The sequence below is a fragment of the Dermochelys coriacea genome, chromosome 3 (assembly GCF_009764565.3).
Source record: "Dermochelys coriacea isolate rDerCor1 chromosome 3, rDerCor1.pri.v4, whole genome shotgun sequence".
In the NCBI taxonomy this organism is placed as follows: Eukaryota; Metazoa; Chordata; order Testudines; family Dermochelyidae; genus Dermochelys; species Dermochelys coriacea.
The window spans coordinates 12,718,667-12,741,014 of NC_050070.1; the positions used below are offsets into that span (position 1 = coordinate 12,718,667).

General features: G+C 40.7%; 1 long non-coding RNA gene across 1 annotated transcript in view; it reads right to left on the reverse strand.

Moving 5' to 3' along the window:
- Positions 1 to 3,167: 3,167 nt before the first annotated feature.
- LOC122459614 overlaps positions 3,168 to 22,348 on the reverse strand; it is a 35,588-nt gene continuing 16,407 nt past the window's right edge. Inside the window, exon 2 of the long non-coding RNA XR_006280419.1 lies at positions 3,168 to 3,201. This is a non-coding gene — a long non-coding RNA (uncharacterized LOC122459614). The remainder of the gene's footprint in view (positions 3,202 to 22,348) is intronic.

The window sequence follows — 22,348 nt, forward strand, 5'->3', positions numbered from 1 at the left end:
CTGAACCCGGCCCTTGCTGCTATCAACTCGGCCTGGCAGAAAGTTACATTTATATCAAGCTAGCCCTGTATGTATGTGTGTTGACATCTTCATTGATACACTCACTGTGCTTTTGTTGTGTGTGTATGAATATATATATATATATATATATATATATATATATATATATATTTCATGGAACAATTATGTTCTATTGGATAGCCACACATTCGTGCACTTCTTACAGGTGGATTGTTTTCTATACCAGATATGGTAGTTCAGTGGCTTCATTCAGTTCTGGAATGGTAATAAGGAGTTGGGCTCTCAACCCTCTTTAGCCCCCTTTGAAATCTCAGCCTAGAATATTTTTTCCCAGGTCAGTGCTTTGAATAGTGCTCCGGTTAGTTAGGTGGCCAAAAGTCATTGCCAGCTGATGACCAGCAACCAATATAGAATGAATTGGTGTCTCCTGTTGAGTTCCTTCTTTGCAACTGTAAAACAGATCCAAGGACTGACTGAGTCTGAGGACTGAATTATTCTTCAATTCTGCAGAAACTATTGTAATGCACTGGTGAGTATGTGTGTCATAGGTCCCTCTGTGTGCCTGATACACAGCAAATGAAGCTTTTACAGCCCCTTATACTAAGTACTGGCTCTTTAGCTCAAGATGTAGCAACCCATGCTTTTTAGCTCTAGAGTTCCTTGGTTCAATCCCAGTGTGTTGACCATGAAGGCAGTTGTCACACAAACATGATTTAAAACAATCAGAGAGGGAAGCAGAGAAACTTCCATTAGTTCTGTAGAGAGTGAGGACTTCCATTTCCAGCTCTGTTAAGCGGATGTCTTCCAAAAGTACTAAATTCTTGGTCCAACTGACACATTTATTCTACAGACTCCAGAATTGGAATTTAGAATTTCAGAAAATAGAAATTAACAGAAAATGTGGAAAACATGAAATACCAGTCTATCTGGAAAACTAGCCAGGGTGAAACCATATTTGAAAATGTCAGGAACTATATTCTTAATTATGAATTATTATGTATTTTATTTTAATATTATAATTTTCAGCTAATAATTGTATTTGCCAGATTAATATTAAGATTTGGGGTGGGAAAGTCTAATAATTTTGTTTCTTCATTTTTTGTTTTTATGGAAGGACTATCCTTTTGTTTAGAAATACCAGAATTGTTCTGGAATCAGTTTAGGCCCTAATTCTGCAATTTCTTGCATGTGGGCACACTTCTGCATTTGTGCTACACCATAATAATCTACCTCTGCACAAGAAATTGTAGGATTGGGGCCTTAGACATATCTGTATTCTGAAGGGCAAAAATTAAGAAAACATTAAAATAGGTTTTTTTGTTTGTTTTTAAAAATCAGCCATTTCAGATGGAGTATTGTAATCTATCAATGGTTTGTACTCAGGCTTAGAAGGATTCGATTTTTAATTGGTATGTGTTGCTAAATGTCGATTTCGAAGTACATTCACAAACTGACACAAATATTTGCATTCAAAATAATTGAAATGTACAGGTAGGCAAAGAAAGAAAAATGCTGTTTAAGAATTTGAGAATTTGATTTGAGAATATTTACATTATATGCTTTGACTTGTGATATTGACAATTTCTGTTTCCATGGCTTTAACGTTAAATTTTTGAATCTAAATGTCTGGCATTAATAATTGTCTGACACTCCTCCCTATAATTTCTCATAATGGTGAATGTTTAAATATATTAAAAAAAATTAAAGCCCATAGTTTTGCTGAACTGTGAATATTTAAGTTGATAAATTGAAAAAATACTTTAAATAAACATTGGTATTATGTCAAAATTATAAATCAACGTTTATTGAATTCTGTCAAGGTACTTATACTGTACAAGCCAGTGGGAGTCACATTACATGTTTTTAACCATGTTTATAAAACGCCACAACAGGGAGCCTGAGCTGTAACATGTCGTGCCATGTGTGACTATTAGCTGCTACACACGTCTAAGTTAAAAATAGGAGGATAATGATTCAGATTAAGGACCAAAGCCATTTTAAGCAATGATCCCTGGGTAGGTCAATTATTTGCTAACCTACAGTCAATGCAGTAGCAGCCCTGAATAAAACTTGCATTCGGTTAACAAGAGCATTACCCAAGATGTTATTTTAATAAAAGTCGGCTTTAGCAACTGAACTTTCAACTATTTAAAACACTTCATTTTTTTCCCGCATTTTTGCTTTTTTCTTAAAATAATTTAAATGGTTTAACAGAAAGTATTACCAATTGCAAAAATGACAAACCTTAAAAGGAAAAAGAAAACATAAAACATTTGTTAAAAGGTTACAAAAATATTAATTTCTATAGAACAATTATTAACCCTATCTTTTTAAAAGCAAGATTATTTACAGTGTGCTTTGCATGCTTATTCTAAACAATCTTAACTCATTTAAGGATTTAAAAACAAATTTTTGTTTTAAACCAACTTTAAAAACAATTTCTTGTTTGCCAAGGTGCCAACTAAGTCTGTGTTATGCCTTTAGGCCCACCAAGTGATGCAAAAAAAGTTGTATTAATTTAGATGGCATATATTGGACAAGAGAGTCAAAAGTGTTAACATGACTCTGACAGTATCCTACATTAAACACTTTTAAACAAGATTTGGTATACAGAGACCTGGTTTGTTAGTTTTATGGTCAACACACTAAAACTCATGCCAAAGTTTAGGAATTTATTAACTAAGATACATGAAAGAACAGAAGTTAAAACAAGTTAAAATATAGTTTAAAAGTGAAACTAAATAATTATGCAAAACAAACGTAACAAAACCTATTGAAGTCCCTTTCTAAGAGAAGATATCAGAGCTTCTTATTTATTTGGACAACTGATTTTAGTGGGGAGGAAATGATTAGTTTTGTTGCTCAGTTCCAAGATGTGAAGGGTGGTTACATTTCCTGTTTTTTAACAAACAGACAGCTATGAGCTGGAGGAGAGACAGGATAGTAATGGTGATGGAAATATGACTTTTGCTGATGTTCTCAGGATTCCAGGTGGCAGGTCAGACACAGATGGACTTGCAGGTCAGCCATGAAGCAGTGCTGTGGGCTTTTGTTCATTTTCCGGTCTCGGTTCTGGGATATCATCTGGCTCGCCTGCTCCCTCTCCCTTCTTTCTTAGGCTGGGCTGAGCTGGATGGGCTGCCTTGTCTCATGGTGCTGGTGCCACATGGTACAGTTGACCTCAGGATCAGATCAGATGGAAAGCAGAGAGAGAACAGAAAAGAAAATAGTGGTGAGGAAAGGAGTACACAAAGGGAAGGGGAGACAAAGCAGAATCTCACATATGCCCAGCTGTAATCTCCTCTGCTACAGCAGTGATGACTAGGTGTCCCCGCTCGTGTTTTAAGGTCTGGACTTCCCAATGATGTGGTGACCTTCGGGATCCCCAGGAAAAGGATGAAATCTTTGGAGTGGAGCAGGAGGGAGGATTGATGGCTTTCCTGCTCCTTCAGGACTTCCTTCATTCCATTCGCAAATCCCTGTCCCAAAACGTCTCTTTTTAAGGGCTCTGAAAGAGTCGTGATAGGCAGAACAGCCAATCCCTTCATTATTTTGTTCACCATTTATGCCTAAATTTCCACATGCCTCCTCCCCCACACCAATCAACATTCACTAACATTTGTTATTCCTGGTTCTTAAATCATACTACAAATTTCCATCACTTTCCCACAGTCAGACTCATAGTTGAGGTAGGCATTTAGGCCCCAATTATTACAACAGACCAGATTTGACTGCCTTTAGTTACAATGAATAACATATCACTCTTCAAGAAACACCATCAAAATCAAGGGACCAGGTGCCTAGTAAATTACTACTCAACGTGAGTAAAGATGGCAGGACCTGGATTTTAAGTAATAACAAATGTGACAAAATTCCACTGTAGAGGATGGATATTTAAACTTTCAAACAAGCTGTATTCCAAAATGCTTTAGGGAGTCTAAGAAGACAGTTAGAAAACATAAGTACTGGTGAAAGAGAAAAAGAAAGTAAGAGTTACAAGCCAAAATATTTAAACTTGGGGTTGACTTTTCAAAGCTATTAAAATTAATGGGAGTTGTGTAGCTAAATCCTCTAATCAGTTTTGAAAGTCTCAACATGGGTGCCTTAAATTGGGCCCCATAATCCATGTTTAGATACCTAAATCAAAATGAATTGGTAGTTAGAGAAGCTGAGCTCCCCTTGAAGTCAAAGAGAGTTGAGGACCTGTGAAAATTAGATCACTTTGATTTAGCTCAAGGGATCTCTACCTAGAGGTCATGACTCCACAGGCATCATGAAAGGTGTCAGGGCATCATGACCACCATGCTCTCCCCATAGTGAGAAACAAGAAGAGGGTGCCAGAGGGTTCCCATATGGAAATGTAGCCAGATATGGGAAAGGTTGAGAATCTCTGTTTTAGTGGACTAACTTTAGGTATCCAAATTTGAAAATTATAGCCAGAGTAACTTTCTTGTGTTTTGAAGAAGTCTGTTCCTATCTTTTCCATTGATATGAGGGCCTGGTCTAGTTATCAGATGCTTCTGATCCCATCCAGCATCTCAGTGGATGAGGAAGGTTTTAAGTTCAGGAAGCTGTCCTACATACTTGACAAGAGAGGGCAAGATGTGGTGACACACAAGGGACAATGAATCACGTGGAAGCTGTGGAGCTCTACTTCATGGAGTCTTTTACCACAGCAGTACAGAAGGGAAGGTGATCATGGACCAGGGTAGGGACCAGTCAAGAAAGGTAGTGGAATAGGCCACTGGCCTGGCACTCAAGACACCCAGGGTTTAATTCCTGATTCAGTCACTGATTTGAGCATATCAGTTAATCTACCCTGTGCCTCAGTTCCCCATCTGTAAAATGGGGATATTACTTCTGTAAGCTGGTGAGCTGTCGCATCACCCTAGGAAGGAAGCAAGGCCACACTCTGTTCAGGCTCTTGCTTAATGTTTAAACAGAAAATTCTCAAGTAACACAAACCAAAATCAATTGCCCTACCCAACTTGAACTGAAGTCTCCAGAAGCTTTTCCTTTGCCTCTCTCAGCCACTGGAACAATGACACAACCTTCCCACAAATCCCCTGCTAGGTCATGTGACAGGCAAATAACCTTTAAACATTTGCTGTCTGCTTTTCCTTTTCACAATTCCCCTATCCCTTGATCGTGGTGTGAAAATAAAACCATCAGTGAATGTCTGGAGCTCAGATACTATGGTGATAACAGCCTTATGTAAGTACACAGATAGAAGTTGTCCTTACTTACCCCAAATGTTCCCAAATCTCCAAACATCCTCTTCACACAAACCCCTTTATTGGGAGTGCACAGAGTCTCTCGCTGTTACCACAGCTGTTATGGTAATGACAGCGCAGCTGCTTGAAGCTAAGTGGGAAGCGGGGCAAGGATTCATTCTCCACATACAACATTAGTTTACGTGAGCGTTCCATGGGACCATTTGACTTCAATCAGTTTACACCAGTGGTTCCCAAACTTTAACAAGCCGTGAATCCCTTTCACGAAAATATCAAATCTCACAAACCCCCACCTAAAAATGAATATTTCCAAGGATTTTCTCCCTTACCTGAGCATAAATTATAGAAGCAGTGATCTTGGACATAATTTTTTTATGACACGTTTATTACACACTTATTATATTATTATTAATCATTACATAATTAAATTTTATTACATTGTGAAAATGGCAACACTCTTCCAAGATTTCACTTGTAGTTCATATCACTTTAATTAAGCCTGTTATAGGACAAGGCTCCTACATGTTTCATCAAGGAGTACCAGACATGAAACAGCATGAAGTTATTTAAGAAGCCAACTCAAATGAAGACTTCCTCCCACAAGCATTCGGGTCTTGAGCAGTCCAGGCAAACAATGCATGATGACAACAAAGCTTAAACTTGTTCTTCATAATAATTTTAAAAACAAACACTAGCAGCCTATTTAATTTTAGAAACAGCAAAAAATATCCGCTTCCCTTTCCATTTCTCATAAGGAGTTTTGAAGTTTAAATCTCCTCAGTGTGATGGATGCGCTTACTTTGATCTGCATAGCTCTTGGAAGTCTGGAACCATTGGAGAAAGATAAAGTCTCTGTATTTGGTTTTCAGATGTGCATACAAGGAAAATGCTTTCTCTCATAAATATGTTGTTGAAAATAGTAACAAAACTATAGTAGCCTTTTCTGCCAGTAGGGGGTACTCATTTCTTAAATTCAGCCAAAAGTTGATCAATGACAGACTTCTGAAACTCCTTTTCAGTTCGTAATCACAGGAGATCTCAATCAATTTCTCTTTTTCCTCAATGCTCAATATCTACATTGAGAAAGTAGTATCATCAAAGGGGTTGCGAAATCCAGTCATTATTGCCTGACATAGCTGGAAAGTATTGCCTGAAAGTTGTGCAAAGTCCTTTTAGGTGTGCAGTTATATTGGTTTTAGTGCACTGATCCAACCAAAGTTTATGTTCTGGCAGGAAGTCTTGAAGAGTACTGAAATACTCAGTTTGATTGTTTTTCTAACACCTTGCCCAGAACTGCAACGACTTTATCATGGATTCAGCTCTGTCTTGCACATTGAAAACTGTTATATTGAGGCCTTGAAGAGATACATTTAGGTCATTAATCAACGAAAAAATGTCTGCTAAATAAGCTACGCTCTGGAATCAGACATGATTTTCCATACAATTGGCAGGGTGGAAAGGGTGGCTGTTGAAAAAAACAAGGATTTCCATTCTAAGCTCAAACAAGTGCACAAGGATTTTGCCCTGTGAGAGCCATCTAACTTCAGTATGGGACAACAGACAATTGCGTAACTATCCATTTCTTCACAAAGTATGTGAAATATTCTGGAATTTGTCGGCCATGATTTTATGAAATTCACCATTTTCACTGCATTGTCCAGCACTTCCTTCAGTCTCTCAGGCATGCATTTTGCTGCAAGGGCTTGTCTATGGATACTGCAATGAGTCCAAGAGACGTTTGATGCAACCTTTTTTGTTTGAGCTACAAATCCAGTATACATCCCTATCATTGATGTGGCCCCATCAGCACAAATGCCTAGGCAATGAGACCAATCTATTTCCTTTTCTTGAAAATATGCATTAGTCAGATTGAAGATATCTTCTCCAGTTGTACGTTCTTTCCATGGTCGGCAAAGCAAGTCTTCTTCAACCATGCCTTCATTCACATAACGTACAAACACTAGCAAAATAGATAGATTAGCAACATCAGTTGATTCATTCAACTGTATAGCATAATATGGACTATTTTTCACTCTATGTACAATTGTGGTCTCTACATTATTTGACATGTCATTAATTCTTCGCGACAATGTATTATTGGACGAAGGTACTATGTCAATCCTTTTTGCAGACTTTTCTCTGAGCATGCAATGAACTATGTCTTTTATACATGGACCAATCAAGCTCTCTGCTATGGTATGGACTTTTGATGGTTTTGCTACTCGGTAGCTCACTCAGTACAATGCTTCAAGTGCATTTTCGTGATCAGTACTTGCTTTGGATAAAAATCCAATAATGTCACTTTTCCACTTGGCTAATTTTCACTTGAAAAAATCAACAGGCTTGTCGAGTTGTGCGGGATGCCAAGTTTCTAAGTGGTGCTGAAGTAGAGAAGGTTTGAGGCTACTGTTTGCTAGAACATCACAACGAATTATGCACTGTGGTTTTGGACACTCTTGATCACCAATGCACGTAAAGCCATATAATAGTTGTCATATTTTCTTTTCTTCCTAAGCAACTTTTCAGGACCATTATGATCATTTGACTTAGATTTTTCACACTGTGACAGAATATACCCCTGTACTCACACCCTATGCATTATTGCAATCATCTTGTACAAAATATGCCTTGTGAGATATCACTTGAAAACTCATAATTTGCTGATCAGTATTGTCCTGATAAAATGTGTGAGGCAACATTGTATGTGACGTTATAAGATTCCATTGTATGGTGTTATTAACATATGTTCAAAACTGATGTTGGCAAACAGGTCTGTCTCAAACAAAGGAATGTGTGCTCTGCATAATTTGCATTTTAGCAGCAAAGGGAGTAATAAAGTTACAAGGGAAACAAAGGAAGATCTACAAATTTAGATTTTTTTTTGTTACATAACTGCACTCAAAAGGAAAACAATGTAAAACTTTAGAGTCTACAAGTCCTTTCAGTCCTACTTCTTGTTCAGCCAATTGCTAAGACAAACAAGTTTGTTTATATTTACAGGAGATAATTCTGCCCGCAATGTCACCTGAAAATGAGAACAGGTGTTTGCATGGCACTGTTCTAGCTAGCATTGTTAGGTATTTACATGCCAGATATGCTAAACATTTGTAAGCACCTTCATACTTTGGCCACCATTCCAGAGGACATGCTTCCATGACGATGAAGTTCGTAAAAAAAAAAAATAATGCATTAATTAAATTTGTGACTGAACTCCTTCAGGGGAGAATTATACGTCTTCTGCTCTATTTTACCTGCATTCTTCCACATGTTTGTCTTATGGCAATCTCGGATGATGACCTAACACATGTTGTTCATTTTAAGAAAACTTTCACTGCAGATTTGCAGAGAAGGTACCAATGTGAGATTTCTAAAAGGGGCTACAGCACTCAACCCAAGGTTTTAAGAAGCTGAAGTGCCTTCCAAAATCTGAGAGGGATGAGGTGTGGAGCATGTTTTCAGAAGTCTTAAAAGAGCAATAGTCTGATGTGGAAACTACACAACCTGAACCACCAAAAAAGAAAATTAACCTTTTGTTGGTGCCATCTGATTCAGATGATGAAAATGAATGTGTCGGTCTGCATTGCTTTGGATCATTATTGAGCAGAACCCCTCATCAGCATGGACACATGTCTTCTGGAATGGTGGTTGAAGTATGATGGGACACACGAATCTTTACCACATCTGGCAAATAAATCTCCTATGACACTGGCTACAACAGTGCCATTTGAACACCTGTTCTCACTTTCAGGTGACATTGCAAACAAGAAGCAGGCAGCATTATCTCTTGCAAATGTACACAAACTTGTTTGTCTGAGCGATTGGCTGAACAAGAAGTAGGACTGAATGGACTTGTAGGGTCTAAAGTTTTACATTGTTTTATTTTTGAGTGCAGTTTTTTTGTGTGTACTGTGGCAGGGTCGGGCCAGATGGCTACAGGAGAGTAATAGAAGGCAGATATATTAGCCCCAGGTTAAGTAGGTCCCTTTTCCCTGGGTAAGGTAACAGGGAAGGTTCCAGAACAATCAGGAACATTATGGAGACAATTAAGACAGACAGGCTGATTAGAACACCTGCAGCCAATCAAGAAGCTGCTAGAATCAATTAAGGAAGACTAATCAGGGCACCTGGGTTTAAAAAGGAGCTCAATTCAGTTTGTGGTGCATGTAAGGAGCTGGGAGCAAGAGGCGCTAGGAGCTGAGAGTGAGAACGCGGACTTTTGGAGGATTGAGGTTTACAAGCATTATCAGACACCAGGAGGAAGGTCCTATGGTGAGGATAAAGAAGGTGTTGGGAGGAGGCCATGGGGAAGTAGCCCAGGGAGTTGTAGTTGTCGCACAGCAGTTCCAGGAGGCACTCTAGACAGCTGCATTCCACAGGGCCCTGGGCTGGAACCCGGAATAGAGGGTGGGCCTGGGTTCCCCCCAAATCTCCCAACTCCTGGTCAGACACAGGAGGAGTTGACCTGGACTGTGAGTTCATGAAAATGGCCAAACTGAGGGCTGCCGTGAAGCTCCAAAGCGAGCAAATCCGCCAATAAGTGCAAGACCCACCAAGGTAGAGGAGGAACTTTGTCACAGTACATAATTCTACATTTGTAAATTCAACTTTCATGATAAAGAGATTGCACTACAGTACCTGTATTAGCTGAAATTGAAAAAATACTATTTCTTCTGTTTCTTTTTTACAATGCAAATGTTTGTGATAAAAATAAATATAAAGTGAGCACTATACACTTTGTATTCTGTGTCCTAATTTAAATCAATATATTTGAAAATGTTGAAAACATCTAAAAATATTTAAAATAGTATTCTTGTATTGTTTAACAGAGCAATTAATCATGATTAATTTTTAAATCATGTGATTAATCACAATTAATTTTTTTAATTGCTTGACAGCCCTACATTAAGCATTTTTTAGCCCGCTATAGTTGGTATCCTCTGATCCAAGTGTTTGTTGTTACATATTCTCCTGCCTTCAGTACAGGAACCAGCTATTATCTCATCCCAAATTAACACATCAAGAGCTGACAAAATGTTGGAAGAAGGAATTAGAGAATCAAGATTACAATGGTGAGTTCATGGGTCATTCTTATCTTGTATTTGTTTCTGCCTTAGTAACTTATTTTTATTTATTTACATTAAAATGTGCAGCACTGTCTGTGGCAGAGTTTGGTGCTGGAGAAGGGGGTTTTAAGGGGGCTTTAAGAGAAGGAAGACTTCAAGGTTGCATCGTCTAACCTTCTAAGGGCACATATTTCTGACATATGTCATGTCAACAAAAAAGGTTTGGTCCCTTATGGAGGAAAGAAACAAAAGGCCTGATTCAAAACCAATTAAAGTCAATGAAAATATTCACAGTTTACTTGAATGGGTTTTGGATCTGTCCCACAGGGAGCATGAAAGCAGTTGAATCAGCAGAATCCAATCCCATGAAATGGTGTTAAGATGGAAAGTGGAATTTGGTATGTGGAAACTACAGATCAGATCCTCATCCTGGAGAAAATTCAACTTGTTAAAACTCAAAATTTTCATGTTCTTGGAAACTGACATTTTGAAATATTTTTGTTCTTTATCTGAACAAAAATAAATATTTTTGAAATTGCGCTTGAAATGGCAATTCTGAAAATTGTTCATTTTGGAAAATTTAATTTCCAAATGAATATTTCATTTAAAATTTACTTTGTTTTTTAAATTTTTATTATTCTGACATTATTTCTTGGTACATCTATAGTAGTAATGCATAATATGACATGTGACGTCATATCTGATACATCAACCACTGTATGCAGTATTGTTGTAGCCATGTTGGTCCCAGGATATTAGAGAGACAAGATGGGTAGGTTGTTGGTCCAATAAAAGACATTACCTCACCCATCTTGTCTCTCTAATGACAACTACTGACATTTCATAATATGACATGGCATGTCATTGCAATATGACATATGGATTTTATATTTTGTTTTATTTTTAAAATCACTAAGGCCAGCTGCTACTCAAAAGATGTTTCGATCAGTACTCTTCTTTTCTATATAAAGCATCTTCTGTTAGTGTTGTAATGAGACAAGATGGTAATATCTTTTATTGGACCAAATTCTGTTGAGAGAGACAAGCTTTCAAGTCACACAGAACTCTTCTTCAGGTATAGAAAGGTTTCAGAGTAGCAGCCATGTTAGTCTGTATTCGCAAAAAGAAAAGGGGAACTTGTGGCACTTTGGAGACTAACCAATTTATTTGAGCATAAGCTTTCAGCTCACTTCATCAGATGCATTTGGTGGAAAATACAGTGGGGAGATTTATATACACACACAGAGAACATGAAACAATGGGTTTTATCATACACACTGTAAGGAGAGTGATCACTTCAGATGAGCCATCACCAGCAGCAGGGATGGGAAAGGAGGAAAACCTTTCATGGTGACAAGCAAGGTAGGCTATTTCCAGCAGTTAACAAGAACATCTGAGGAACGGTGGGGGGTGGAGTGCGGGGGGAGAAATAACATGGGGACATAGTTTCACTTTGTGTAATGAGTCATCCATTCCCAGTCTCTATTCAAGCCTAACTTAATTGTATCCAGTTTGCAAATTAATTCCAATTCAGCAGTCTCTCGTTGGAGTCTGTTTTTGAAGGTGGTTTTTTTTTTTTTTTTTTAAGGATAGCCATCCTCAGGTCTGTAATCGAATGACCGGAGAGACTGAAGTGTTCTCCGACTGGTTTTTGAATGTTATAATTCTTGACGTCTGATTGTGTCCATTTATTCTTTTACGTAGAGACTGTCCAGTTTGACCAATGTACATGGCAGAGGAGCATTGCTGGCACATGATGGTATATATCACATTGGTAGATGCGCAGGTGAATGAGCCTCTGATAGTGTGGCTGATGTGATTAGGCCCTATGATGGTGTCCCCTGAATAAATCTGTGGACAGAGTTGGCAACAGGCTTTGTTGCAAGGATAGGTTCCTGGGTTAGTGGTTCTGTTGTGTGATGTGTGGTTGCTGGTGAGTATTTGCTTCAGGTTGGGGGGCTGTCTGTAAGCAAGGACTGGCCTGTCTCCCAAGATCTGTGAGAGTGATGGGTCGTCCTTCAGGATAGGTTGTAGATCCTTGATGATGCGTTGGAGAGGTTTTAGTTGGGGACTGAAGGTGATGGCTAGTGGCGTTCTGTTGTTTTCTTTGTTGGGCCTGTCCTGTAGTAGGTGACTTCTGGGTACTCTTCTGGCTCTGTCAATCTGTCTCTTCGCTTCAGCAGGTGGGTATTGTAGTTGTAAGAATGCATGATAGATAGGTCTAGAAAGAATACTCCGAGTGTAACAGCTAAATGCAAGGTAGAACAGATTGTTTAGCATAAGTAGTTGTTAGCACATATTGTAAGGGACCATTCTAGGTAGAGTGGCCCATTAATACTTCTGCAGTCAGAGGACAAAAAGAGGGGGTTAGTGGGTTACAGATTGTTGTAATAAGTCCTAAAACCAATGTCTCTGGGCAGTCCATGATTTTTACTGTCTAGCAGAGTTATGAATTTAAGCTACCAGGCTCATCTTTTGAAAATGTTGTGCAGGTTTCCTTCGAGGATGAGGACCGATAGGTCAGATAGAGTGATCACTTTGTGAAAATGTTCAGCCATAAGTGATATTTTTTGTGGTCTTTTATTATTTTCTTGTGTGAGTTCATTCCAGAGCATAGTGATTTTCTGGTTTCAGCCACATAATAGTTATTGGCACATTTTGTGCAATGGATGAAGTACATCATATGTTGTGATAGGAATGTGTAGGCTCCACGGATGTTAAAAGGTGAGTTCATCATTGTATCCATGAAGGTATGTCTACAGGTTTTGCATCTGTTGTTCTGGCGCTGTTTTGAGTTGGTGTGTCCGGGTCTATGGGAAACTTGCTTCTGGGGATGAGCTTGGAGAGGCTGGGGGGGTGTTTGAAGGCCAGAAATGGAGGTTTAGGAAAGATTTCTTTCAGGATGGGGTCACCATTGAGTATGAGTTGTAGTTTGATGATGCAACAGTTTGGCACTTTGAACAGGACAAGATGATAAGCACATAGTATTACTATTTAGCTGTTTTCAGAATGCTAGTAAAATTATTCTAGACTAAAACAAGGAGTTATGCCATCTGATCTGCCCTAGACGAGGGTTGGGCCCTTAATATCCAATATCATCTTCTATAAAAATAGGGAGCTGTTCATTATGTCCTTGGCCAAATTCTCTCTTCCTATCCATGTTGCAGTGCACCAGGTATCTCCCTTATACTAGAGTTTTATGTTGTAATATTTTAGGCCCTGATCCAACAAACTACTCCAAGGAATAGGTCTATTATACTGCATCCATACAGAACCCCATTTACTGCAAATTCTTTGCGACCTTTGGGAATAAAAGGATCTACAGAGAGGTAAAATGTTCAGTGCAAAATGTTTGTAGACACGAATAGAAATTGAAAATGTCAGTGTCATTAGCTCAGCATCTAGAGATGTAACTTTATCCTTATATAACCCTGACATCCGCAAATCCTTCTAATCCCACATCTGTCACAGGGCAGAGCTTCTTTGTTTTTTAGACATAAACAAACTAAACACAAATAGTTCCTCAGCTCACCCTTCTCAACCAGCTCCCTTTTCCTTCTGGAATACCGGTCCCAACATCTCCTCTCTGAGCATTCTGTCCCTTTACTCCAAGGCCCTACAAGGAGTTAGCTCTACTCGGTAGATGCTCTCTCCAGGCACAGTCTGCCTCAATCACTTCCCCTCTTTTTGGCTTATGACAGGCATATATAGCCCAGGTATAGACCTCCCCCATCCCCCATTAATGGGCTCAGTTGGGCCTACCTACTCTGACACAGAGGCGTTGGGCCTGGTCTACTCACAGTGATGCACGTCCCCCCTTTTCAGGAAAAAAAACTTGGTAGGTTTTTTGTTTGTTTGTCCTTTAGACTTCCTGGGATGACTCCCACACCCTCCTAAGACATAATACATTTCCCACAGGTATATTACACAAAACATTCCTTATAAGACTCCCAGGCCCCCCTCCACAGTTGAACCCCAAATTTTCTCAACCCAGCTAAAACTTTCCCCACACTCATTTAACAAGACACAAGTATTCCATCAAACATTTCACATTACACAAACTCCGACACAGCACAGGGTCCCCCAAGTCCCATGGGCCCTAACATAATCCCACAGGACCAAATGCCTAATCCCAGTCCTTCTGACTCCTTTGTAATAGACCTCAGCCTCATTGGGCACAGGCAATATAGGGTTATCTTCTCTGCCTGGACTTTGAGGTCCCTGCACCCACAGGCTTTTAAGTCTCTGCAAGCAGTTTCTAATTCAGTCTCAAATTCATGTACGATAGCATTAAGTGTCCTCTTTCCTGCTGGGTGAACTGAAGTTCTGTCACCAGTTGCTCTCTCATGCCGATGGTCCTTTAACTCATATTCTGCCATTTCTAGTTGTTCTGTGAACTCCCTGTCACAGGAACCATAAAACAGGTACTCTCTGTCTCCCTTCTTGTACCAGAGCCCTGCTTCCACCCCGGCCCCTTATCTGGGCCTCTACTTGCTGCTGTCGCTTTTTTGGGTCCCTGCACTACCTTGTTTAATTGGAGGCTCAGTTTGGGTCTCCATGGTTCCCTGTTGGGTGTGAGACTCTGTGTTCCCACCAGCCTCCAATCCCTGGTTCTTCTCTTGATCTGGACCTGCAGATCTCTTTCTCTAGTATTAAGCATTACTGTTTCTCTTTCTCAGCTTCCCCCTGAACCCAGGCTAATTCTTGTTCTAAACCTACTAACTGCTCTATAATCTTTTCTTATGAGGTGCTTGCCTCCTCCAACACTTGTTGGCATCTTTTGAACTGTTTCTACAATCCACTGGGATAGTCGTGAGTTCCCTGTCTGCCTCCTTTGCCATCCTTCCTATAGCTTGAGCCCCCTTACTTCCTTTTCCAATTGACTCTGAACCGTCTTTGTCCTGGACTGTTCTACTTCCCACTGCATGAGGGCTGAGAAACCCAGTCTTTCCCCAGAATTATCAGCCAACGCAGATCCTTGACTATCCTGATGCATAGCCGAGCTCTCTGGCCCTGAACTTTCAGCTCAAAGTCTGCTGGGCAGTAGATGTGGTCTCACTATAGACACAGAAGTTGTGTACAGGGAGACATTGGTCTACATTGTTTACCCTCACTCTATTGTTCTGGACAAGGGTATACCAACAAACTGAGTCTATACGTCCCTCAACCATTGTTTCTCCCAACCTAACTGGTACCATGTGTGGCCGAACTCCCCTAGCTTTCTGAGTGGACCCCGTCCCCTGGTTCGGCTGTAGTACAGCCTAGATAATCATACTCCATGACAGGAATTCTTGTTTAATATGCCCATGCTGGCCACACCTGAAACATACCATGGGAGACCCGCAGCCTCCTCCACAAGTGTTATAATTAAGCTGTGGAGCTACCTAGGTCTCTGGTCACTCTTATGTATCCCCTACATTTTGGTCACTCTAGGCCTTTCCCACTTGATATCTTCCCTGGGCCACCCCATTAGGATCCCCTCAATTTGCCATACTGTCCTGGCTGCTCATCTCCCTCAACCTCAAAGAATACCTTTGCTCAGCTTCTTCTTCTGAGGCTGCCTAAAAGCACCTTACCCAGCTCTGGGCTCCCATGTGTTGAACCTAAATAAGGAAGTGTTATTTACTCCTTCTCATAGCACAAGAACTAGGGGTCACCAAATTAAATAGGCAGCAGGCTTAAAACAAACAAAAGGAAGGTTTTTTCACACAACGCAGTCAATCTCTGGAACTCCTCACCGAGGATGTTGTGAAGGTCAAGACTATAGCAAGGTTCAAAAAAGAACTAGATAGGTTCATGGAGGATAGGTCCATCAATCGCTATTAGCCAGGATGGACAGGGATGGTGTCCCTAGCCTCTGTTTGGCAGAAGCTGGGAATGGGTGACCGCGGATGGATCACTTGATGATCACCTGTTCTGTTCATTCCTTCTGGGGAACCTGGCATTGGCTATTGTTGGAAGACAGGATACTGGGCTAGATGGACCTTTGGTCTGACCCAGGATGGCCTTTCTTATGTTCTTTAAGAACTGCTTCAAGAAAATTTTGTCCAGGATTCTCTCTACTGAGCTGGTCTCAGAGCAGAGCCACCAAGGCTCAAGGTCCTGTAATTTCTGGGATCCTTCCCATGTTTGTGGCCCTTGTGGAAATGGTTCTACTCAAATTCAGTGTATGTATACCTCTGGAATCAGTCCTGATTGGTTGTGTTCATTATCGGATAGGAGCTTGCCTGTTAATGATTTATTGCCTGGAAAGCTGTCTGTGCCTTGCCAGTCAGGAACATTGCTGTGCGGGCCACCCATGTCAATACCACTCAGCTTGCTGTCCTTGCCATTCTAAAGTGCTCAGAGGAAGGTCTCGGAGTCATCTGATCCCAGCTTCATCAGGTGTGGGCTCCAGCTGGCCCAGAGTTCCATCATCCACCATGTTGCCGGGCATCCCTAGGCCCAACCATTTATGTGAGTAGTCTTCCTGTTGAAAGTGGGCTTCTTACCACCTCTGTTGTGTGGCAAATTGTGCCTCCTGATGATTCTGTTGTATGAGTAGAGCCTGAGTTTGCCTCAGCTGTTCTTGCGGCTGGTGTATTGAGGCCGTCTGCTGTGCTGCCCTGTTAGCCCCCAAACTGGGTGCAGTCAGTTAATATTAGAGGTTTGGCTTTCTCTTCACTGGGCACCAAAGACCCACCTCACTCTTCCCTTAGATGAGGGTCTATTGAATTGCCTGTGTTCTCCATCATACGTCACAGGACAGGGCTTCTGCCCAGCTTCCAAACACAGACCCCACCCGGTCTCCTTTAGTTAGGTTTATCTTTCAAACACAAGCAAAGCAAAAAACCAAATGCAAACAGTTCGTCTGATCACCCTTCTCAGCCAACTACTTTCTCCTTCTACTTATTCTGAAACACTGGCCCCTGGGCTACCTGCCTGGGCACCTGGGCCCTTACTTCAGGCCTCCCCCACCCCAGAAGTTAACTCTACTTCACTGCTCTCTTCAGGCACAGCCCCCCCCATACTCCCTCCCTTCTTGCCTTCTGGAAGACCTTTACGGCCCCAGGGGTAGCCCTGCCCCCTTTAATCGGCTCAATTGGGCCCATCTGCTCTGATGCAATGGAGCTGAGCCTGGTCTACTCACAGCGTCCAACTACTTTGTGACACTATCATTTACTTGAGATGTAAAATCAAGGGTCTTGACCAATTCTGACCACAAAAAATTGCCTGTTTTTGCTGGTATAAATAAGGAAGTTAACTCTGGTTTCTTCCTTAAATTGCAATACAGATAATTACATTCTGCATGCCTTAGTTCCCCCCATGTTTTCTACTACCTTCGCGTCCTGTCCAAACTGTGGTGTTGTATTGTTGAGTGCTCTTTAACGGCTGCCACATTCCAGGTTGGAATTGGTTCTGTTTTCTATTCTGGGCAGGGTGATTTTATCATCCATATCCCTGATGTATCTCACAAGTGGGCAGGGAGCTTGTTAGCTAATATTTGTAATCTTTAGATGAAAGGTGCTTGGGAAGTGCAAGGGGTTAATTATTATTATTAGTGCAAGAGTGTCACTAACCTATTTCCACAAACACTCCTATTCAGGAGTTAGCTTCTGGATCTCAGAAAAAAAAAATTACACTCCTGAGTAAAAAAAAATAACGAACCCTGTGTTTGGAGAAAATCCTTCATACCTGAGATTTTTTGAGAGACTGTTTAGCTCTATTCATTTTCTGTTTGAATTATATAAAACTATTGAAACAAAATAATTTATTAGCAAGGAAGCTTTGGTTGCCCTTTATATTATTCTTATATCTCAAGACAATGTTTCTTTACTTATGAGCAGATGTTTGAAATCCTCCAGGAGATTTTTATAAGACTATGGAAATGAACTTGGCATGGGTACTGGTCTCCCAGGTGGAACGGGTGAACACAAGCCTTCTTAGAAGTCTCAGATCAAGGCTAGTCAGAAAGAGCAACAGAGCCCAGCCACCAAAAGCCTAGTGCTTTGGTGACTGACAGGTACAGACTCTTTCTGAAGCATAAAAAGGAATGCTAAATGATCTCACTGACAGAATAAATCTTCTATTTGTTTGGTCTGGACCAGATGTGCTACAGGCTGATGTGGAAATGTCTGCTGATGCCAATCTCAGTTAAAATCACAATTTGGCAGCAAGTTATTTTTTTTCTTGTATTTATTTTTTTTAAAGATGCAAACCCATTTAGTACTCTTAAAATATTTTCAGTAATGATTGCAATTAATTGGGAAGTGTCCCGCTTGACGTAACTGGAGCCGCGAGGAGCTGTTTTGCAGGAGATGCAGGCTGTATGTCAGAAGAGCCCCTGTAACCTCAGATGAGAAAGGTTCATCCATTAAGGCTCATGTCCTGTTCTAGTTTTACATGCTCTAGTCTAGTTTAACGCATGCGCAATGCTGGGTCCAGCACAGGTTCGCAGGACAAGTCTACCTTAGACAGTTTGCAGAATTCTCAGGACTTGGGATAATGTCTTCAGATTCCACAGTATAATTCATTATTCAGTGTAATTCATGCACTATTTCATTTTAAAACACTGAGGATTTTAGAGTTATTTCATGCAGTTTGTAACTAATGAGATCTTCCCAAAGCACTGAATGTTAGGGGATGGAGAAAGGGAAAGTGTGGTTTGATCAGTAAAACAAGCACACTCTTTCTTGAATCAGAGCAGGAGGTCACAATGCCCCAGCAGTCTGATTCCGATACCATTCTTTACCACAGGGCCTGTTCTCCTGTGCTAAAGAGACATTTGGAAATGTTCAGATTCCCAATTCAGAAAAAAAGTAAAAGGGAATCATAGGGTTAAAATTAGAGATTATTATTTATATTAAGATGGCATCTAGGGACCCTGGTCTAGGCCTTCTTGAGTTAGGCACTGTACATACATGGTGAGAGACAGCCTCTGGCTCAGAGAGCATAGGATGTAGGTGTCAAACAGATCACAACAGATGGACAAAACAGACATATGGGAGGGAGGTGGGTTGGAAGGACAAGGTAACAAAATGAGATGGGTTCAAGCAGCCTTGTTTTGGTGTTGGCAAAATGCTGCAGCTGGTATTTTGCCTTTCCAGTGGGTTTGGATTCATGGCCTGGAAGAAAATGGTTGATTTTTCATCTTACTAGTTTCCCCTGTCCATTTATGATGAATGCAAGCTTTAAAAAAATCTCCCTTTCCCCTTTAAATAATTCTTGCCCTGCTTCTAGGACCATGAGAGAAATAAAATAAGTAAATCAATAAAACATCCAGTCCCCAGGCTCAGAATTGCAGGTAACATACACATGTGAATGTGTTGTATGTGATAAATTATGGAGTCATTTAAAAATGCATTTATCATATATCTTTGACCACCTTATCTGCCCTCTTTTCATGAAACCATTTCCCCAGGACTTTTTCTAGCATGTCAGACCCCTGGGCAGCTTCAGACAGATGCCTTTTCTTATCTGAAATCAAGGAGCCACAGCAATATAATCTTCATCGCCCCAGAATGTGAAGTTTCCTCCAAATCAGTAGCCCAGACAAGATTCAGTCCTTGGGCCAGTGTTAGTTTCTCTACATCTAAAAATGTTGCAGCTTTAATGTTTGTTAGTTGAGAGAAATGGAAACTTTATTTCATTTGGAAGGGGAGATTGTAGCCCTAGAGGGACCCAAGATATCAGAGTTTTAATCTGTGACAGGAAGAGGGCTTGAAGGCCACTGACTGCATCCTTTAAGATATTATATGGTAAGTGGAGCTAAGGGGCTTATGTGCCCAGGACATAAGAGTTAGAGATGTGAGAGAGGGCTATATTGGCGCTGAGGATGCATGGGACATCAGGGCCTAAAAGAGTGTTCCCTACAAAACTGAATCTGGAAGTAAGCCCCTGGCTGCTTTTATACAACTTGATTCTGCAGCAAACGGTCCAGAAACACAATGAGAACAGACTTTCTTATAGTATTTAATTGCTTCTGTTTCAACCCAGGACCTGGAAATGCAGAGGCGTGCAAAAACCGGGGGAAAATTTACAAGTTTGTTTCCAGAAAATGGCAAAAGCTGGGAAAGTGTGTGGGGTGTTATGGAATTGTACACTGTATCTCACTACAGAACTAAATCTTCTTCTTGATTTCCAAGAAGTAGAACTGGACTTGGGTGGCAGAGTGTGATAAAGCTTTTAAGAAGCTAATGAATCATTGCTAGTCTTACAGATATTCAGACACTTGATCGAGGTCTGCTTGTACACTTGCATGTGATGCAGTTATATTCCACATCACACCCACCAGAAGGAGGAAATCTTTAATTCTTAAGCAACTATGCAGAAATTGAAGGGGAGTTATTAAGAATTACCGTGAAAGTTCACAACGGTTATCAGTATATGTATGGGTGAAGTTTTAATCTTTGAACAGATCACCATTATCTTGCATCAGTCCTTATACCCTCATGTGGTATTCAGTCTTTAGATGCCAGTGGAATGCAAAGATGAATGCTGTTATCTGTCCATACCTTTGTTATCAGCTACGCAAAGGCCACATTACATGGCAATGCACAACACTAGTCTAGCTTACATTTTCTACTCAGGCTTTCAAAGGCTTTGCCAATTCATGCTTTCTTTTTTGGAGAAGTGCAAAACATATCTATAGCAGTATCACAAGAAAAACAATGCATGGGAACGTCAGGAGTGTCTCGAGTTTTGGTCCTGGGATGCAATTACATGGGAGAAAAAAACTAGGAAAATAAGAAGGGTTTATGTCCTCGTATGCCAGATGTGAACTATCTGTTCACTCTGGATGACTGGTATGGGGGTTTCAAATTATTACTCCATTGCTGGACGAAAGCCATAAAACCTGCCAGATGTCTGAATGTACAGTTCTCAAGGGTCAGCTGATTAAATAACTTAACCAAATCTTGGTGTACAACACCATCTGTTCTGAAGACCTCTCAGCCTATGTCACTAGACAAGGTTAACAGGATATTGGACAGTCTGTTGGTAATAGAGGATACTAAGCTAGAACATAGAGCAAGAACCATCCACTCTTGTTCACAAGCTTTAGGACAATCATACAAGCTGTCTCGGTGGAACATATCAAGGGAGACTATGCCATGCTGGGGAAGATGCTTAAGGAAATCGAGGCTCAAGTGATCTTCAGTGGGATTCTGCCTGTTCCTAAAGAAGGGCAACAAAGGTGTGACAAGATTATGACTATCAACAGATGGCTTAGGCAGTGGTGCTATAAGGAGGGCTTTGGGATGTATGGCCACTGGGAGGCATTCATGGACAAAGGACGGTTCTCTCGGTATGGACTTCATCTGAGTAGGGAAGGAAATAGACTTCTAGGATGGAGGCTGGCACAACTGATTAAGAGAGCTTTAAACTAGGAATTTGGGGGAGATGGTGTGGAGATGTCCAGGTAATCTCCACGCCAGATTTTAACATTGAAAGGGAAGAAAACAAAGTAAGAAAGGATACAGCCATGGGTAGGAGAATGGATGTAAGGAGGAAGGGCAGTGTGGATACCAGTCTAATAGGTCATACTGGCTGTAGAATGTCCCTGCCTAATCAGGTAAAGAATGTGAGTGAGGCCAAACAGCAAAAATTAAGATGTTTGTACACCAATGCGAGGAGTCTAGGTAACAAAATGGAGGAACTAAAGCTACTGGTGCAGATATTATAGGGATAACAGAAACATGGTGGAATAGTAGTCATGACTGGACTACATGTATTGAAGGGTATGTGCTGTTTAGGAAAGACCAAAATAAAGGTAAAGGTGGTGGAGTAGCATTTGTGAAAAAGCTCTGTCCTTGCCTCCGTGGGTCCTGTGTTTCCTGGCGGATTTCGCTAACCTCAGATGCTCACTGTGACCCTCCACGTAACCCTTCTTTCTCTAGAGACAAAGGTCACAGTCTACTGAGTCATTTTCATCATAAGCCAGCGAGGGAGGTGAGGAGAAGTTATCCTTCCTTGCACAGCCTCTGTTGTCTCCGAGTCTCTGTGATTAAACAGGGGGCAAAGGTGAGGGAAGGAGAGTGTGGGCCCACCCTC